We start from the raw sequence: 19,123 nt of genomic DNA, 5'->3' as shown, positions 1-19,123 counted from the left end.
AGCTAGTTCAGAGATCTTGTATGAGAAGCAAGGGTTTGGTGAGTTTTCCTTCCTCATGTGGGAATTCAGAGCCAAAAGTATTTTTCTTGTGTTTGTTTGTTTTTTTTTTCTCATTATCAAGTAAAAAAAAAATAATTACTAGGAATCTAAACATATTCAGATTTTGTTTTACAAAATCACAGAGAACTGCAGGTCTCCAAATCAGAAGCATAGACCTAAAACCAGGAAGGCTGTAGATGCAGTTTTAATTGAGGGTGAAACTCCTTCAGCCCCACGGACTTGTATGGGGCTGAGTTGCATAGCAGTTCATTGGCCATTCCCTCATGGATTATGAGGGCATCATTCTGCTCCCTGTCTCTGTCTTCCAGCTAATGGGAGCTGGGTACCTTGGCAACAACCGGTAGTCTTTAAAAAACCGGTCTTGTTATTAAAGACTGAGACAAAGAAGGTAATTCCTCATCCTTCCCCCCACATCCAACAAAGGATAGAGATTCTCCTTGACCTTCCTTTTGTTTGTAGAAACACTTTTTTGTTGTCCTTTACAGCAGTGGTCAGATTAAGTTCTAGCTGGGCTTTGGTATTTCTAACTTCTCAAGTTTAAGTCCTCCATGAGAACAAGGGCCAGCAATCACGAGACTTCTTCCAGCTGCTTATAGAATATTTCACCTGTACCTTCATCCTGGTTGTGTGGTCTATAACAAACTCCCACTGGAATATCTGCCTAGTAAATCCTTCCCCAAGAAACCGTAAAGGAGTTTCCATTGATCAGTTTATTTACTGTCTTATGCTTATGTAAATACAGAGTTAGTTACATATTCCTGGGAACTTGGAAGGTTACTAAACAATTATGATATTGAATTAGATCCATTACTCTGACAGTAATATATGGCTGTAACACCAGATTCTTGAGATCAATTAAATGTTTTGCACCTGTTGCATTTTGGAATTCTGAGCTCTAGTGTTGTGACCATCCACTGTCCTCCTTGCAATGTGTCCTGAGATGGTTTTAACCCAACTGCTTGTTGCCTGAACATCAAGATCTGTGCCATTAGCAACCAATATAGTTATCCAGTGTCTCCATTTAAATGTGCAGTAGTATTTGTTTTGTATTAATCTCTAAAGGACGAGTCTAACTGAAATGCCCAAATGCATTAGTGTGACGTAGCCAGAGGTCTATGAAGTTATTGAACCAAGTCAACAGCAGGAACAGCTGCTCATTAATGCCATGGCAGTGCCATGACTCCAGACATGGTTTACAGCAACCATTGGCCACTGTTACGAGGCAGAAACTGAAAGTCACACATGAATGTTTCATCACTATCTGTTCTTTTTCTTCCTCAGACGCCTTATCGAATATTGTTGAACTTGAATAATCCTTTTGAATGTTCAAGAGTTAAAAACAAATTGAGTTAGATTTTGGAAATAAATATTTCTTTGTCTTCGTAAAAAAAAAAAAGGAGCATGTCTATGGCTAATTGCTATGCTTATATACTGCTGTGTTTCTGAATAAGGCATGCCTACAGTATTCTATAGAATGCAAAAATGCTTTATTTTTTTCCAGTTAGTGTATATGGATGAGGAGATTGCCTTATATAAAGCTCAACGTTTGAAATGTGCATACCTTTCCTTAAAATAGTAATGAGAAACAATACGAAGTGGGAGGGGTAGGAATTGTTGAGGAGATGGCAAAGAGGTGGTTGCAGATTTCTCAAATATTTATTAATGGGGTTTTTTTGTGGCATCCATTACCATAGTAACGCATGCAACCATGCCCTCATTCTTCATTTTCTGAAGATAAACAGATGGGAACGGAGATACACAGATGAGAAAACTAAAAACCCAGTGTCAGAACTGTATTTCTTCACCAGAGATGGTACTAAAATTTATGGACTCCTATCTATTGTTTTAAGCCAAATTAATTTATCCTTTTACAGTAGGACAAAGTAATTAATTATTCATCAAATAAACCAATGTTTTTCTTTTTTTTTTTTTTTTTTTAGTGTTTTCCTAATTGTCTTAACTGATTTACCTAAATCAGGTAAAATAAAGATGTTTGAAATATTGAGAGAGAATCTTTAAAAAAGATTGTCTTAGAGGCCCAGATGAGGAATTCTGCCTCAATGGGAGGTTGTAGAACATGAATTGGATAAATCTAAAAAGAAATTGTCATGAAAAGTTGTATCTCTGCATATAACCAATATATCCAATTCAGCTGCAGATTGGAATGTCACAAAATGACCTACAGTCACAGAAGAATAGGTGCAGAGTCAATGAGCTCACAGATCATATATTTTTTCTCACAATTAGATTTCCTTAGGATGAAACCGTCCTGGAAAAGCTGAGCATTGTGTAGTGTCGATGAGTGTGAGAGGTTTCAGCAGCTGCTACCTTCATTTGTGCAGTGTTTGACGTGGGTCAGAGGATGACTTCCAGCACAGGCAGAGTAAGGTTAATTCAGGGCACACCAACTAGATCTGCTCCAGCACCGACTACGGAAGCTCCAAATCACCGTAAGCCCCAAATCACTGCCCCAGAGGGTTTTTCCCCTCTAAGTAGCTTGCTGGCAAACCCAATTCAATGATCTAAGCCTCGGCCAAGACTTTTCTTCCAGATGAAGCATATTTCTGAGGGAATAACTTTTTCTGGCATGAAGAACACTGGCAAAAAACACTCGATCTGTTCTATCATATCTTTGTCCCTCTAAAGTGTGAATTCAGGTAATGGAAGCTGGGGTTTCATGAGTCTTTGCCCTCACAGATGCGATTTCTCACAAGGGCCAGCATCAGAGAGCAGCAGGCAGGTCGATATCACTGCAGAGCTGGGCTTTGCAGTGTGTGGCTCTTTCAGCTCTTGTCCTGCCCTTTGCTTTTCCTGAGGGGACAGTGAGGGGTACTTTCCAAGCTGCTCCCTGGTTCCTGTCCTGCATCTTTCCTGGCTGAGGCTATTGGCCAGCTGAGCTCTCCTCCCTCCTCCTGGGAGCAATTCTTGCCATCCAGGCTCTTGTGGACTGAACCGTGACTGCAGGTGGCTCAGAAGCATCTCTCAAGGTGATCACTGAGCTTATTGTTTGGAGGAACATCAGAAAAAAGAAAGGTGATTTGCTAAACATTATTACTTCTTTCCTCCTCTTTGCCTGCCTTTACTAATTTTTCCTTCTCTTCAACAGAAGGATAACCCTTTAATCACACCTGCAAGATTGATATGTATTATTGGTGTCCATATGAACAGTGTTTGTGATATTACCTCTTCTTCCTCTCCCAAATTTAATGCACTTTTCCTTTTTTCCCCGTCTTCCTTTCACATCACTCTTTTCTATATGAATGCATTGGTCTTTTTGCCCTCATTGGTTGAGTGAACTCCAATTGGTTGTACCTTCAGGTTGTACCTTTCCTCTGATTGTACGTCAGCAACCTGTATATTTTTCACTCATGCTTTAGGCAGAAATTATGTCAGGCACTACTGGAGTTTTCCATATTTCCTGTGATGAGGGTCAAGTCAATCTTTCACTTGCAACTTTTCTGGAAGCACCATCATGAAACTTTTTCAGAAAATCTTCCACTCTAAAGGCTGCAGCAGCATTTCCCGCACCTCTGGGACTCTTAGGGGCTGTTAGCCAAGAATGGGGTGTGAAATCAGGGAGAGACATCAGGAGAAGGGGGAGAAAGCCATGTCCAGAGACAGTGTCAGGGAAAGAGCCATTTATTTCTTTTTCTGAGAAGATTTACTCCAGACCTGTTTGTGCTGCTGGTGGCAAGGCTTCTTGCTGGGCTGGGAGGTGTCTGGGTGCCCGGAGTCCCTCCTCTTTGGGCGGTGGCTGGGCCTCTCAGGCAGGTGGCTCCTGCCCTGGTTGGGAGTGAAGGGGCCGCAGCTCCTGCCTGGGGCAGAGGGACCTGTGGCAACTTCCTGCCCTGGCTCTTCCTGGGGCTGGACCTGCTCTGCAGGGATGGGTGCAGATTGGAGGTGGCTGGGACCCCATCTACAGCTGGAGCTGACGAAGCTGGAGATGGGGGTGGCTTCAGAGTTGTCATCCTCATCCCTGTCAGTGTGGGAGTGCAGCAGCTGCATGGCCCTCTCACTGCACCAGCTCTCTATGATGCTGATGACACTGTGGACCAGTGGTCCTGTGTGCTCATGGAGGAAATGCTGCAGCCTCTGGATCAAGACCTCTGCAACTGGACCATGCATGCAGAGACCACTCAGGATGATGCTCTCTGCACACTCTACCAACCACCACTCGTCCCAGTATATTCCCACCAGCCTCTGGTGCAGCCAGGGCAGCACAGGGTCCAGGAGATGCTGTTGTTGACGGAAAAGTCCTGCCCAGACCTCAGGAAGGAGGCTGCCCACAGCCACAGGGCAATGGGAGTTGTTTTCAGCCAGGGCACGGGCAGCTGTCCCTGCCTGGCTACTGGCCTCTGGCATCCCTTCCAGGTTTGTCCCCCTGTCCATTTTGGTGTGTTGCAGAAGACTGGAGAGAGCTAAGGACCAGGGGCTGCTTCCACTTGCAGATGTGCTTGGCAGGATTCCAGGGTTGAGTCAGTCTCTGGTGGTACCTGAATAAGGAGTGAGGGTCATGATGTCACAATCCATCCCCTGGGGATGTTACAATTTGGTAACATCACCCTCTTCCACCCAGTGGTGTCATAATTGAATGTGACAATTGGAAATATATAAAATAAAGACACAATATGTAATATAAGACACAAGGTCACAATCCATCCCCTGGTGATGTCACAAAGGACACCAAGGCCTTGTCTGTGACTTCAGCCCCCTCAGATGGCCTTGCCCTTTGCTTTCTCCAGTACAGACTTCTACCAAAATAAATACCTCAGTCCTAATCACTTTTTCCCCATTGCTTCCACCTTGTCTGCATCTGGCCCCAGGTTTTGGATTTTGAACAGCATTACAAAGGCAATGTCAAACTTGCAGTTGCAGCTATAGCTATGCTGGTGCTCTGCTCTTGCAAGACTCCCTTTACGAACATGTTTCTAGTGCTACCTTCCAGGTTGTTTGTGCATGTTGGCCATCACTAGGGACACTCTAAGGGGTTGTGAAATCCAGCCATTCCTCACAGTGCCATTTGAAACTTTTCCTGACTTTCTGAACCACCCTGTACTGCATTTCTAATGTTCAGCAATGGACCTGTCTGCTACTATGAATAAATTAACACAAGTCTGGTGGTTTGACATTAAGTGATGGTGCTGTCCTTAATATTCTGGTTACAAAATCCCTAAATGTTCTAAAACAGGTAGCAGTGAAAAAAAAAATGCAGGTATAAATTTCAAATTCTGATGGTTTGTTTGTGATTGAATGGCACAAGTTCACAAAATGTTTTTATAGACATCACAGCAGCAGAGGTTTTTAAGAGAGGATCACGCCCTTTTAATTCTTCCCTTACAGGGGAATGACATTCAGGTTGATATACTGTCTGGTGGAGAACTTACTTCTATTAGTGGCTCAGAAAACCAGAGCATAGTAAGACTTGTATTGCTGCACATGAAGCTAGGCAGCAGGAAGAAGGTTCTTATATGAGCACATCCTTAAATTTTTCATTAAGACTTGAAACGATTGGAAAGAAAAAAGAAAGAAAAAAATTTAGGCTTCTTACTTTGGAAGAAATACTCTTTCATGATTCGTGTTTGTAACATTTATAAAGAGAAGCACAGCGACTGTATCAAGTAAAGGACATACGGTTTAATCACTTCTAGTTTTCATGGCATGATTGAGTTCTGAATTACATTCATTTTCCTTGCATTTGCAGGCTGAAACAGATGGTGAGGGCTCAGTTATAGGAAACGTGCCCATGACTATAACTTTCTTTGTGCCAGGATGCAGGTTCACTGTCTGAACTGTGCTGGCAGAATCCAAAGCACTATAGGTTCTACTTGGAGCTCAGATGGACGTGAGAATGACTGAAGAATGGGTGACTTGGCTGAGTTGTATCTGCCACACTTTAAAGTAGGCCTTAAGGTTGGGTTAATAGGGCTGCTGGCTTTGTACTCAGGAGCTTGGATTCTGGTCCAAGCTGTTCTTGTTTCCATTTCCCATCTTCATGCAAGTATTTGTCTTGCTTGCAGAGTTCTTCCAGTCATTTAGGCGAGTAGAATGAATGTGATTGCTGTAGTTCTGGAGCTCAGTCTCTGTTTTTCTCCATGCATATCTTCTAAACAGATACATATAAAATGTGAAGAATGAAGTGACAGGATAGAAGCCAGATGCTGATTTGTGCATTTGAAATGGGATTAATGAGTGATCAGCCTTGATAGTGATGCTTAAAAGAGAACTCAGGGAGAAAAAAAACTCTGAGGCAACTTAATTTTGGAGATAAGGTGAGGGAAGGTTTGATGATGCCTCTAAGGCAATGGGGTTGCAAGACGTGCACAGCTCCCCGATCCAGTGTTACAATTTTGTGATGCAGTCTGTCCAATTCCTGATTTTATCCACCCCCTGACCTTTACTCCAGTCCACCCCCAACCTGCCCCTTGGGAATTGGGTCTAGGGTCATCCTGGGCCCCTTTTCTTCATCATCTTGGTTTTCTTTGGAGTACAGAGTGCACACGGTCACCCAGTTCTTGGTCATATCTTGTGGTTCAGGCTAGGGAACAAATGTTCTTAAACAGTAGAAGGCCTACCTAGGAGAAAGACTAAACATGCTTAAATGGAATTTAAGGGGAGGGATTGATATGGGGTAAGAGGATTGGGGAATCTGTGTAGCTACTGTGCTAAAGGGTGAGGGAATGAATGCAGCTGCTTCTAAAAATCTACATTTGCTATGTAACTGCTTCTAAAACTTATAAAAATTAGAAAAATCAAAAATCAAAACCCCTAAGGCAACAATAGGAAGCTTGGACTATAAATCAGTTTACGAAATAATAATGCGAGAACATCCTTAATGAACAGATGAAGTATTCTACAACATTCTAATCTGCATACCTTTCTTCTCTATAAAATTTTCTTGACAAAGACACGTTCAGTGGCACAGAAAATGTAATGCTCATATATGACAGTCATTGGCAAACCTCACAGATAATAGAAAGCAGTTAAAGTCAGAGTTCTACCCCACCAGAACTCTTCTGCATAGATGTGAGTTGATGGAACTTTTCCTGCCAAGGAACGCACAAAGGTGTACACAGTTGGATTCTGTCTTACAGCTGAGGCCCGTAGTCTCTTGAGAGGTCATTATGATCTTTGTGCTTGTCACTCATTCAAACAATATATTAAAATGGAAATTAACTATTGCTAATTGTTCAAGAACTAGCAATCAAGCCATGAACATAATTTATTGCACATTCTGTTGAATCTAGTGTGCTCACTAGGGTCATCTCCTTGTGCCCTTATATGACCCTAGAGAGCAGCACATAGATGAATGTCCAGCCGGGACGTGTGAGCCCATGGGAGGAGAGTGTTCAGCACAGCTTTATGGGACTAGTAATCATATCCACAAACAAGAACTCCTCTTTCTGCCCCATGTCCCAAAGGAGGCAGCCAAGTCTGTGATTATGTTTGTGCTCTTCTCACCAGAGCGACTGAGGAGAAATTTATTAATAAGCCAATTTTAACTTAGTTGTCTGTCCCTTCTATTGAATGCTTAATGAAAGATTTATCCCTTGAGGTAGCTTTCTCTCTGCTTTGCAGGAAAATTTGTGTGACAATATTACAGTGTGCAAATCTTAGTCCTGTGCAGGGTTCAGATGGATAACAGCACTCTGACATGCATCTGCAGTTGAATGTCTTTTGAATCAAGTCCTCCATGATTTATTTTTGGCCAAAGGACATTTCATCTCCAGATCAACACATTGGAGAAAGAGATCTTCAACAAGACAGGGAGTGTCAGAATCTGATCTTTTTTATTACTCTGGTTTCAACACTAACTTAATTCTTGTAGGCAGCTACCAGAACAGGAACATGTGCTTGTAGAAAGATATGGTAAACACATCAGTATATTAGTAAACACATCAGTTTTCAGTTATTCACACAACCACTTCTGAAAACCTCTTGAAGCAATTAAATATTTGTAAATACAAGGCTGAGCAGACACAGGATGTTGCTGTTAGCAGAATGCTGTTCACTTCAATAGCATTGGATCCAGTCTCAAAACAAGTGCATACAAGTTTGATTTATAGTTTGGGCAATCTGAACTGATCCATATGACACCACGCAAGCAGCTGACATCTTTAGCAGCAGCATGTGGTTTGAGCAGGTCTATTGTTAGAGATTTTCAGCCTGGCTCATCTGTTTTCCACAGGGGTGAAATAAATACATGATGCTCTGTGAGAAGGAATAAAAGGCAACCCACCACGGCAAAATATCCTTGTGCTTGCTGTGACAGGGGATTCAGCATTAAAGTACTTCAGGGTTTGTGAGGAAGGGTTTGCATGGTTTAAGAGGACACAAAGTGCTATAGAAATGATTGTAAATGAGGGTGGAAATTATGCACCCCTTCCTCATACTGAGGGGGTAGTTATTTCACCACTGCATATGGCACCAGTGGCAGTTTGAGCAGCAGACTTACCAGGGAGGAGGATGATGTAGGGCTAGACCTCTGCTGATTTGCATAATTGAAAAGGCAGTGGTGCCTGAGACTGGAAATCCACTCATTCCTACAGCCAGTCTCTGTAGGCTTGGATTTTGTGGCACATGGGTTGTTCAGGTCCTTTTAGAGGTTATTTTTTACCTATGAAAAGGAGATAATGAGTCATAAGGGCTTTCAGTTTGATATATTTTTCACACTTTGAATTCAGTATTACAGGAAATAGGGAACAGTGTCATTCTTCTCGTACAATATGGAGATTCAGCTCATTTCTTTGAGTCAGGAGTCAGTTTTTAAGACGTAATGTTAGAAATGGTTTGGTTTGTTGTTTTTTTTTTTCCCCTGACTCTATAGCTAATACAAAAATATGGACTGATTAATAATGAATATTGGCTACTTTCTTGGTGGTTTAGACAGGTAACAACTGATTTATCTGGTGCTTGGTGCATATGAGAAAATGTGTTTAATATGTTCACTTACAAATTTTAATGTAATTAAAATTTGAGGAGAAATTTTCCAAAACCAAAGATACATAGTTCCCACAAGTAGTTAGAGAGGTATTTCTATTAACCGAATACTCATTAATTGGTCTCACTTGGTGCAATGAAGTCCCAAATACACAAGTAACTTTACAGTTTCTACCTGTATTTATACTTTTATATATAGGTCAAGACAGGTTAAGAGAAATCCAAAGCAAGACTTACTCAATAACATTTCTTCTGTGAAATGGAGAGGAAAAAAATGTTTTCTTTCTGAAACTGTTTTTCTTACTCAAGGACTGTTGGTCCTGGACTAAATTTTAATCTTGTTTCTAGCTCAGAAAAATAGAAAGTTCAACTCTTGCATCAGGATTCAAGGGGGCTAGTGGTTCCTGTTGTAAAGTGTAAAAACGTGCAGCCTAGTGAATATATTTTTGTCATACAGGTAACAGGGCACAAGCTTTGTGCTAAGCTAGAAATGCAGACCCTTGGATTCCTCGGGTTTTCTCTTGACATTTGTCACCTCTCTGGTGCTTTCTTTCAGTCTGTTTGGTTGAAACAGAAATTGATGAATGATCAGTTGACTATTGCCTAATTTGGTTTAGCTTTTGCTCAGCTGTGCAAAGTTGTGTAGCGTAAATCCTGCTGGTATCTATCTCTGCATTGATGGATAATACAACAGGTTGCCATCATTTCCGCTATGTGGTAATAGTGTAGCAGCTAGGTTAACCTTATCCATTGATTAGACTGCAATCTTTAATTAGTGGAACAATTAATTATTGACTTCGCATATTAAGTGTTTGTTTCCTTGGCTCACATGAAGTGCAAAAATTGTACGGAAACAAAATTACTGGAAAATATCAACAATCTAAATTGTAATTTGGACACAGTAAATGGGTTTCAGGTGGAGTGGTGTTTGTCTGAATACATATGTCAGATGGTTTTATAAAGTTTGACAACTTAATTTATAGAGAATGCTCCTGAGGAATTTTCCCTTCAAGAATATGTCACCACGTAAATCATGCATCAGTTTTATCAGAAACAATGACAAGAGCAACAACAAAACCAACAAAATCTCCTCTCCCAGTTGTTGAAGACAAGGCTGTGGAAGAGAATGAAATGTCTCTCTCTGCTTGCAGGTACCTCTGATTCTAGAAAAGGGTTCACCAGTGGTGGTTGACCTTAGCTGGCTGCCAGTGGCCCACCAAGCTGCTCTCTCACTCCTCCTCTTCAGCAGGATCTGTGAGAAAATAAGATGAAAAAGTTGTACGTCAAGATAAAGACAGTTCAACTAAAAAATAAAATAAATAAATAAAGACTGTGCATAGAAACAAAGAGAGGGGGGAAAAAGAATTCTCAGTTTCTCATCAGCTGATGGTATTCAGTCAATTCCTGGGCCTCAATAAAGGTAGACGTTGCTTCAGAAAACAGATACCTTAAGAACAAATGTCCCATCTCCAAGGCCCTCAACATCTCTAGTGGGGTCTGTTCTTATAAGTGAATACACATCTAAAATGAATTGATGTACACAAGAAATGGAGTACAATTTACTATACTTATTTTTTTCCCCCCTGAAATCTTTTCACAGTAGGAGGAGAATTCAGTGGTGTGTAACAAAACTATTGGGAATTTTTTGAGCTCTGACCAACTACACTTGCAAGGCAGAATGAAAATGAATTTTGTGTTCCCCAGAGAAAACTGCTATACCAAACCTGAAATCACACTGTTCTTTTAAAAACCAAACTAATCAAAGGCTTACAATCATGTGCCCTGTGGGAGAACACCATAGAAAAGGCATAAAAGGGGCATTTTATATCACGAGAAAGAAGCAAAAGCAACAAGTCTAAACAATAAAACCAGAAGATTGAATTATTTGTGAGACGAGACTAGAGGAGGTAGCTCTTCTCAGCACCCCATTGACAGAAAGTCCCTGAACAAAACCTGATGATAGATAAAAAATGTGATGCTGCACTTTAATACCCATTGAGGGGAAATACTCAGTGCTATGGCTCTGTAACTTTGCCGTCCCATGACAATTCAATGCGATGCTGCTAAGGATGGGGTCATCTGCCAGTCAAGGCTCAGAGGTCTCAACAAAGGTCTCTAGAAAGAGAAGGTATAAAGAGATGCTGAGAATTCTTAGCATAATTAGGCAAAGAATTGTTTCAGGAATTTGTTTAAATTACAGCTTATTTTTTTTTAGACCAAGGAATTGGGAACAGCCTGGAACTATGTAAATAAACCCCTCCACATTGCACAGGTATATTTCAGTGAAGAGTAAATAGCTAAGCTTTGTGTCACTAGACAGCAGGCAAAGCATTTCACTTCTGGAAGAAGATGAATCTGAATACTCCAGGGAACCCGAAGGAACAGAAAAACTTCAGTCGAACAAACACACAGTTCATTTCATTGGCTGTCTAATTGAGCAAGGCAAAGGAGTTAGGCAAATGTAGTATCAGTTGACTCTGAGAAGTGGATCCAGCTGTAAACACAGAACTACTGTGGGCATTCTTATGCAGGATTTGGATTTTCTAAAAGGAATATTAATGTAAAACTTGGACAAAAAAATAAATAGGCCCAAACCCAGCAATGCCCTTAAAGCAGCACACATGTTGAAATAAAATGTGAGAATCTCAGATATTTAAAACTGTCTTTCAAGATAGTCTATCTATATTTATCGATGTGAAATTGCAGCTGGATCCCAATTAAAGTGAAAATCATATCTGTGGCTATTGCCTTCATGCTTTCATCTTGTCATCTCAGCGCTGATCCCAAAATAGGAATGACCAGTCCTGCTTTACCACACTTTTCCAACTTTTAAATAGGTCTCAGTAGTTGGTAAAAAAGATGATTTTGCTTCCTTTTTAAAACTTATTTTTGCTCCTAAAGCTGCCAATCCACAAACTCAATTTTCAATGTGAAAATCAGACCAGGTTAACTTTGTCTCTTGCAAAGGCAGCAATAAACAGCCCATGATCTGCACTCTGCTGCTGAATGTGTAAGTGACTGTGAGTGAAGACAGCATCCAGCTCCTATTACTGTGGGTGCAGTGGCACTGATGAGTTACTTGTAATTTATATCAGTCAGCAGAGGTAGCAGGTACAACTCTGTGTGCACACAGGAAGGATGGCTCCAGTCAGAGCAGGCCATTCTTTTCAAACAATTTTCAGTGTAAAGATAAAATTTATTATGCCCGCAGGAGGGAAGAGAAAAATGCTGTAGTGCTTCCACTGTTGTATAAAGCAAATGTGTGGCTGTGCTTTGATGTGGTGGTCTGGCTTTTAAATTAATCATGGAAAAAAAGAGATTGAGGAGATACTGAATGAAGCTGACAGAGAGGCAAATTAGACAGACAAAATTAGCTGCATTAAAAGATTTCCATCATGGAAACAGGATTTAAAAAGGTAGGAAAAGTGAAATTAAATGGTGAGATTCCAATAAGCACAAATTCTGCAGCCCGAATGTCACCATCTTTTGCTCTAAACATATAAAGACATTCTGGTTTTTTAAAATTTGATTTTTTTTTATTCCTACATGGAGAGAAAGAAATGTGAAATGTAAATAGGATGAGATATTTTATGTCTGTTTTATTTTTTATCTTGGATTTAATTTCGTGAGTAACATAATCGGAATTACTTGGCTTTCTACGAAATCATTGGGGTTTTTTTTCTTAGTGCTCTCTGTCAAAATTTCTCTACTAATAAAGTGTTGCATACTGCTCTGTGGATCTGTTTCAGCTGGCATTGATGAAGAGACATGGGTGTGCCCAGCTTGCTAAGACAGGATCAAAAATGGTTGATATATATAAATATATTCAATGAAAGTAAGATTGATTTAAATTGTGACAGTCCATGTTTTACTGACATCTGAAGAGCTGTAGAAATCACCAACAAACTTTATAAAGAGAGTCAACTTGATTAAATACTAACAAAGGACCGTACCTATGCACAGTACTAATTTCCTGTCTGATAAAAAATTAATACAATTGAAACTGTTTCAAGAACTGAACATAAATCTTGATTCGTCCATGAACCAGAAGGCAGGTCAGCTTCCTAACTTGGTGGTTTGCCTTAAACAATAACCTGTGTTCATCAACAGGTGTAGGATATCTCTTGTATCAGAAGTTATCCTAATTCCATATCAGCTGGAATTTGTTCCATACCTACAAACAGAAAAGTTACATCCCTTCCAAAGTATTCCTAATTTTGTTGTGTAACTTTGCATCTTCTCATTTTCTACCTTCTGTCAGAGGAAGAAGAACTAACCCAGAAAAGGGTAGATACTTTTTATGTATTTCAGAAGTGCGAGAGATCTGCGTTTATTCTGATTTCAGGTTAGTTCTGAAATTCGTAGTTTCTTTCTAACTAATAACATGTTATTATGTTAATTTGTAAGAAGCCTGACATTAAGGTTGCTGTCTGAATACTGCAGCACCCAAAAGATCCTGGATGTTTCCTTTAGGTTGAAATTTTGTTGAAATGTTTTGAAATTTGTATGTGCAGATTCCATGTCATTGCCACATCCTAAGAACACTGGGGAGAAAAGGAGAACAAAAGTGATATATCACTTTATTTCTCAGTGAAAAGCCTCTGAAATTAGGGGTAAATAATTTCTTCTTGTGCCCCATCTTTCATAAACCTCTTTTCTGATGTTCAAAGGTGGTAGTAAGAGACAGGGTTTTCCCTCAGCAGTTCACACTTGGTTTGGAGATCTTCTTTAACTCAGTAAATAATCCATGACACTCTGCTTTAAGAAATTCTTGCCTATGCTTTTGGAGTGTGCTTCCCACTTGTTGATCCTGAATGTTGGAAATCAAATTTACCTTTTTTTTCCCTCTCTTAATCTTCTTTTGAACCACGAAGTCTTTTGGCCAGGACTGTGCTTTACTCTTTGTTTGTATGGTGAAGTGGGAAGAAGTCATCTGGGCTTATAGGGACTAGAAGGCAGGTCACAGTCATGGTCAAAGTGACAGATTTCTGTGGCTTGACCCTTCTGCAGGACACAAGAGCATTTACCACATTACTCATGGCAAATCAGCAAGGCAATCTAGGGACTGCACTAATTCATGTCTAAACTGGTGTAATGAGAATAACATTAATAACCAGCACAAACTAGCATAGGATGTTAGTTTTGAGTATAAAACATCTTTACTTTGATATGTAGGTGCTCAATCAAACAATAACCATCCCAGGTAAAATACATGCTGTTCATAAATACTGCTACTGTCTGCGGTAAAACTGGATCCCAAGAAATTACAGGTCTCAGAAGACAAATCTGTGTCCCACAGCACCTGTGTGGTCTGGCAGTTAAGGAAGATGGGACCTCTGCTGTGAATGAAGGAGACAGAGCATGAAGATGGGAATAGTGGCCTCAGATAAGAGCTAAATTGCTGATTCTGTCATTTTATCCTCTTTCCCTTTTGCTGGTGGTGGATGTACTAAGAACAAATTCAGAGATAACCACCTCTCAAACACTCACAGGACAGAGTCTCAACACCGTTTCTGTAAAGCGCTGAATCTCTTCAAGAATTGATTTGTCTGACTCACACAAGCAGGAGTCTTAGAACAGGAATTCTACAGTAGGACCACAATAATCTCTTAGGGTGATATTTCACCTGTGGTTACAAAAGATGAGGGATTGAGGGATGAGAGATTGAGCAGCTTTCTCTCTGCCTTGGAGAAAACCAAGCTCTGATGAACCTTATCTAAGCATATGGTAAAATTTGTCCATCATTCCAGCTTCTGCATTTTCTTTCGGGACATATGAGACATATGTCTGGTACAGAAAAGTGATCCTTGTGATAATCAAGAATGAACATAAGATTGTCATGGGAGTTACCCTGAGATGTAACATAGTGCTTAGATTGAAATACTTTACCAGTATACCTGCTGAGGAAGAGCAGTTTTCTTCATTTTCCTGGTTTCCATCCTAGGAAACATCTATAAAACATATCTGCACTCCCATGTGTTAGCAAAAGACAGGTCCTACAGAATTAGATAAGAAAACGTTCCTTAGATTTAAGGCCCATAGTAGGAAACATGAAAATGTGTGGCAAGCTCTGAATGAAATTGAGCCTGGCAAAAGGAATTAAACTGAGTGTGATTGCTGATAATTCTCACACAGTTTATCATCCAGGTGGGAGGGTGATAGTGACAGGGTGTCCCCAGGAGCACTGCTCATCCAACTCCTCTCTGGCACCCAATGGTTTAAGTATGTACTCATTTTACACATGGTGATAGATCAGTGAGACCACCTTAAACCTTTCCTTAGAACCATGTATATGATGTTAGCTGGGTAATCACTTGTTGTTTTCTCCATCCCATCCTCATAAAACTGTTGAATAGTATGCATTCCACAAGTTCCAAATGTGTTTTAAAAACCCCCAAACACTCATATTTTAATCCCTCATATTTCAGGCTTTCATATATGAGGAAAATGTACTCAGAGATTGGAATGGTCCTCTGGGTTTCTTGGGTTTCTGAAAAGCTTTGAAATAAGACAGATATCACTGAAGAAGAGCTTGTTACCCTTCTGAAGATGCCTGTGGAGGTTGTAGTTGTTAATACAGACTGACTCTACCTGTTGATATGGTAACCAGAATATTCAACTTTTTTCCTTTTCAAAGGAAAGCCAGATTTCTTCCACAGCAACTGTCAATCTTTGATTTATTGCGACATTCTGAGATGTGCAAAAGATTTGCTTTTTTCCAAAATGTGATTATGTTTCTTCTCTCTAGTTGGTCTAAGCAAGACATTACTCACACCCTTAGAAAATCATGGCCAGGCAACACAGTTGTTAAAGGATAAAAATGTTATTAGGGAAGAAACTTCACTACTGTTGTCGTTTTGGACCCTATTCAGCATTTGTTGCTTTTTCAAAACTCTTGTTGGGATTCGCAAAAAGATAAGTGTATAAATGTACAAGTATCATGACAATAAAATTAGTACTGCCATTGCTCTGAGTCAATAACTTTTAAAAATTGCTTTCAATATCTCTTCTGATACTGTATGGCAGCCAGAAATTCCAATGTTTTCAATGTCACATCAAACACTCGGTGTCTTTGGTCCTGGGTCTAGCTGTTAATACCATGAATACCATGAGCAAGGAAGATGCATCTCCTTCAAACTTGATGATAGCTTCAGATATCAGTAATTAAAACAGATGTTCAGATAGCACTTTTCTTGGTAACATCCACCACAGTTAAGAACCTGCTGGGAATGCATTTGTCACATTGACGTTCACAGTCACTAAATTGCAACTTACTAAAATATTTCCTTATATGGCAGGATTTCCACCTGAGGTTGCATCCCTTTTCGAAGAATGATGTGATTTGAAAGCAGTTTTCTGGAATACTTACGCTCTGCAATTTTTTTATAATAGGTTTAGTTTTGTCAGAAATCTGATTAAATCAGATGGGAAGAGAGGAAAACAGAAAGCAAACACGCTTTAAGGCACTTTCTTTACTTATCCCTTAGGAAAGGACAACAGGGACATGACAGATCAGGTACTAAGACATTGTTCAAATGCAGCACCTGGGGTGTTCGGAAATGTCAAGCCTCACAAAAGACTCAGACCTTCCTTTCCTAACTTTTTATTCTAAATGGAGTGAAGCTTCTTGATTGAAGCATAATCCCTCACCATAGTTGGGAATCCATATGTTTTGCCCCTTTCTAGATGAGGCTATATCAGGGTAATGTCTCAAAATGTCCTGTGTTGCAGCTTTTGTGTAACACTTTTAACTCATTCCGTAAATAGACACATTTTCTATCCCAGAAGACAAATCAAGGTCTGTATCTGTGACTACTATAACTGTCCACTGAGGACCTAGACTTCCTGAAGAGTGCTTTAAGCTTGTGAAATCATTTTCTGAGGACATTGTGTTTGTTTCTTATTCCATTCCTACCATTTTATAAGGTTTTGTTCTTCATCAACTCATGAACTTCATGAACTGGAAATAGATATGTGGTTCTCATGAGTGTGCCCCAGAGAGGGGCAATAATGCACAATAATGTTTTGACTGAAGCCTTAGAGTGAAACCTGTGAAACCATGAGATACTATTAGTATAGTACTATATGTTATGTCTATAATTAATATAGTATCATACTACCTTTTTGGTTATGTTGTATTTATATTAAGAATGTGTATTTTACATAAATACTACTCATTACTTATTTTATGGAGACATTACTTAATACATGCTATAACTGTAGTATTACAGTGCCCCAAAAAGATGAAAACACAAAGACTAATACCTGAGTAACTCAAGCTCTTACAGTAATCCACAGATCTACAGGAAATCTGAAGCTCAGAACAACATGTGCCCAAGTTTTGCCCTTTGTCTGGATGTTTTCCAAGTGGAGTCTGGGTAATGGGAGGGCTGTCTGGGACCAGTGGTTCTTGCTGCTTGAGCAGCACTGTTTGGCAAAGCAGGCATGTTCCTGTAGCATCCCAGGGGAATGGTACTCTACATTGTGAGAGGTGAATCTTGGCTCTTTGAGTTAAGGAAGGAGGCTTCTTCAAAAGAATAGAGATATGGAACTTAACATCAAAACTTCTGGTTTTATAATCAAGATTATGGCCCTGATTTTCAAAGCCACCTGTCTTTCAATAATTCTTATAGACTGCAGTTAGAATCTCTATAGATTCTAATTCATTCTAGTGAGACACTGGTTTTTAAAAACAAGTAATATACTATGTGTAGGGCAGTCACATCACAAATAACTGGATCCCTGTTTTTTTATTAATATTTTTTTCTCAAAACTGATACAGAATTTAAACATAGAATCATAGATTCAATAAGGTTAGAAAAAACCTCCAAGATCATCTAGTCCAAACTTTGACAGAGCACAACCTTGTCAACTAAACCACAACACCTAGTGCTACATCTAGTCAATTCTTTAGCACCTCCATGGATGGTGACTCCACCACATCCAACAAGGATGTAACCCTAAAATAACAGTAGCCTCCACCATCCCCTTTCTCCCTCTTCATTTTTAAAAGCTGGTTTTGATATCAACTATGCATCTGATTTGATGAGGTTGAATATGTATCTCTCTGTGAGTTGTTAAGTACATGTGAATTTGATTTGGATATTGAAAGGCAGAGTTGACCATTTCAGGTCTCTTCCAGTTCTGTTTTAAGCAATTTTGGAAGACAGAGAATGGATTGGATCTCTTTGGAAACAGCAGAAAATATGTACTAAGGCACAAGACTGGCTTTATGGGATGGTGAAACAGGAAGAGGTAAACATTAATAGCTATAATGGCAACCATGAAAATAATAATAACACTAACCAGTTCTTTTGCTTTTTAATTGATATTAATTACCTGAAGAAACCATAGAACAAATTGTTGATTTATATATATTTCTCAAAACAAATTGCGAAAATTAACTAACTTCCAAATAAAGACTTTCAGATGATTAAGTGGCACTAGGCTCCTGCTCTATCTTATATAGAAGAAGTTTTTATGACCAGAATATCTTGGATTCCATAAAAGGAAAATAAGTGAAATGAAGGTATTTTTAATTCCAGGAAGTACAAGCCTAAAAGAAGGATGATATTTTTCAAATCTTTCTCCTTTTTTTCCCTTGAGTTTGAGTGAATATTTGATACTGTAGAGCAGCAGGCACTTGATACTGTGATTCTGGCAGGCGCTTGACAACATGCCTAATTTTAAGCTACGCATTTACTAAATAAAGAACCAGCTAAGGCTTGTGGGATCCTCATTCAACATTAAGCTTGATTCAGTACTCTTTGTGCATTGCAACTCAGGAAAAATGAGCTAACCTACCTCTGATTCCTAATGGTGATTTCAGTTAAGCAAGTATGTGGGTGCTTCAGGGACTGTTCCTATTTCTTTCTATTTCTGTTTCATTAATGCTGTGATTAAAATAAGCATATAATGGGTATAAAGTGTGCCCAGACTATTTCTGCATTCAGGAACATTTGTCCCCCAACTTCCCTTCATTTGAGGATGTGCTTATTAGGGTTTTCTCTTTCCCTGTCAGTAAGGTATAATTTCAGTAATGTACTAGTATCTGAACTAAGTCTTCCATCTATTGTAAGTACTATTGATAAACAATTAATAATAATAAAAAAGTGAGACTATCTTA

At 39.5% G+C, this 19,123-nt stretch overlaps 1 long non-coding RNA gene across 1 annotated transcript; it reads right to left on the bottom strand.

The window, feature by feature from the left end:
• Positions 1-9,523: 9,523 nt before the first annotated feature.
• LOC113956878 lies at positions 9,524-15,535 on the bottom strand. Its single transcript, XR_003530996.1, has 3 exons — positions 14,887-15,535; positions 10,990-11,112; positions 9,524-10,249 (listed from the first exon to the last, which is right to left on the bottom strand). It is a non-coding gene; the product is annotated as an uncharacterized LOC113956878 (long non-coding RNA).
• Between the last annotated feature and the right edge of the window lie 3,588 nt (positions 15,536-19,123).

This window comes from Corapipo altera, unplaced genomic scaffold (assembly GCF_003945725.1).
Source record: "Corapipo altera isolate COAL_440 unplaced genomic scaffold, ASM394572v1 61153, whole genome shotgun sequence".
NCBI classification, from domain to species: Eukaryota; Metazoa; Chordata; class Aves; order Passeriformes; family Pipridae; genus Corapipo; species Corapipo altera.
Note: the sequence above shows the minus strand (reverse complement) of the source record. Positions and strands in the feature narration are given on the sequence as shown.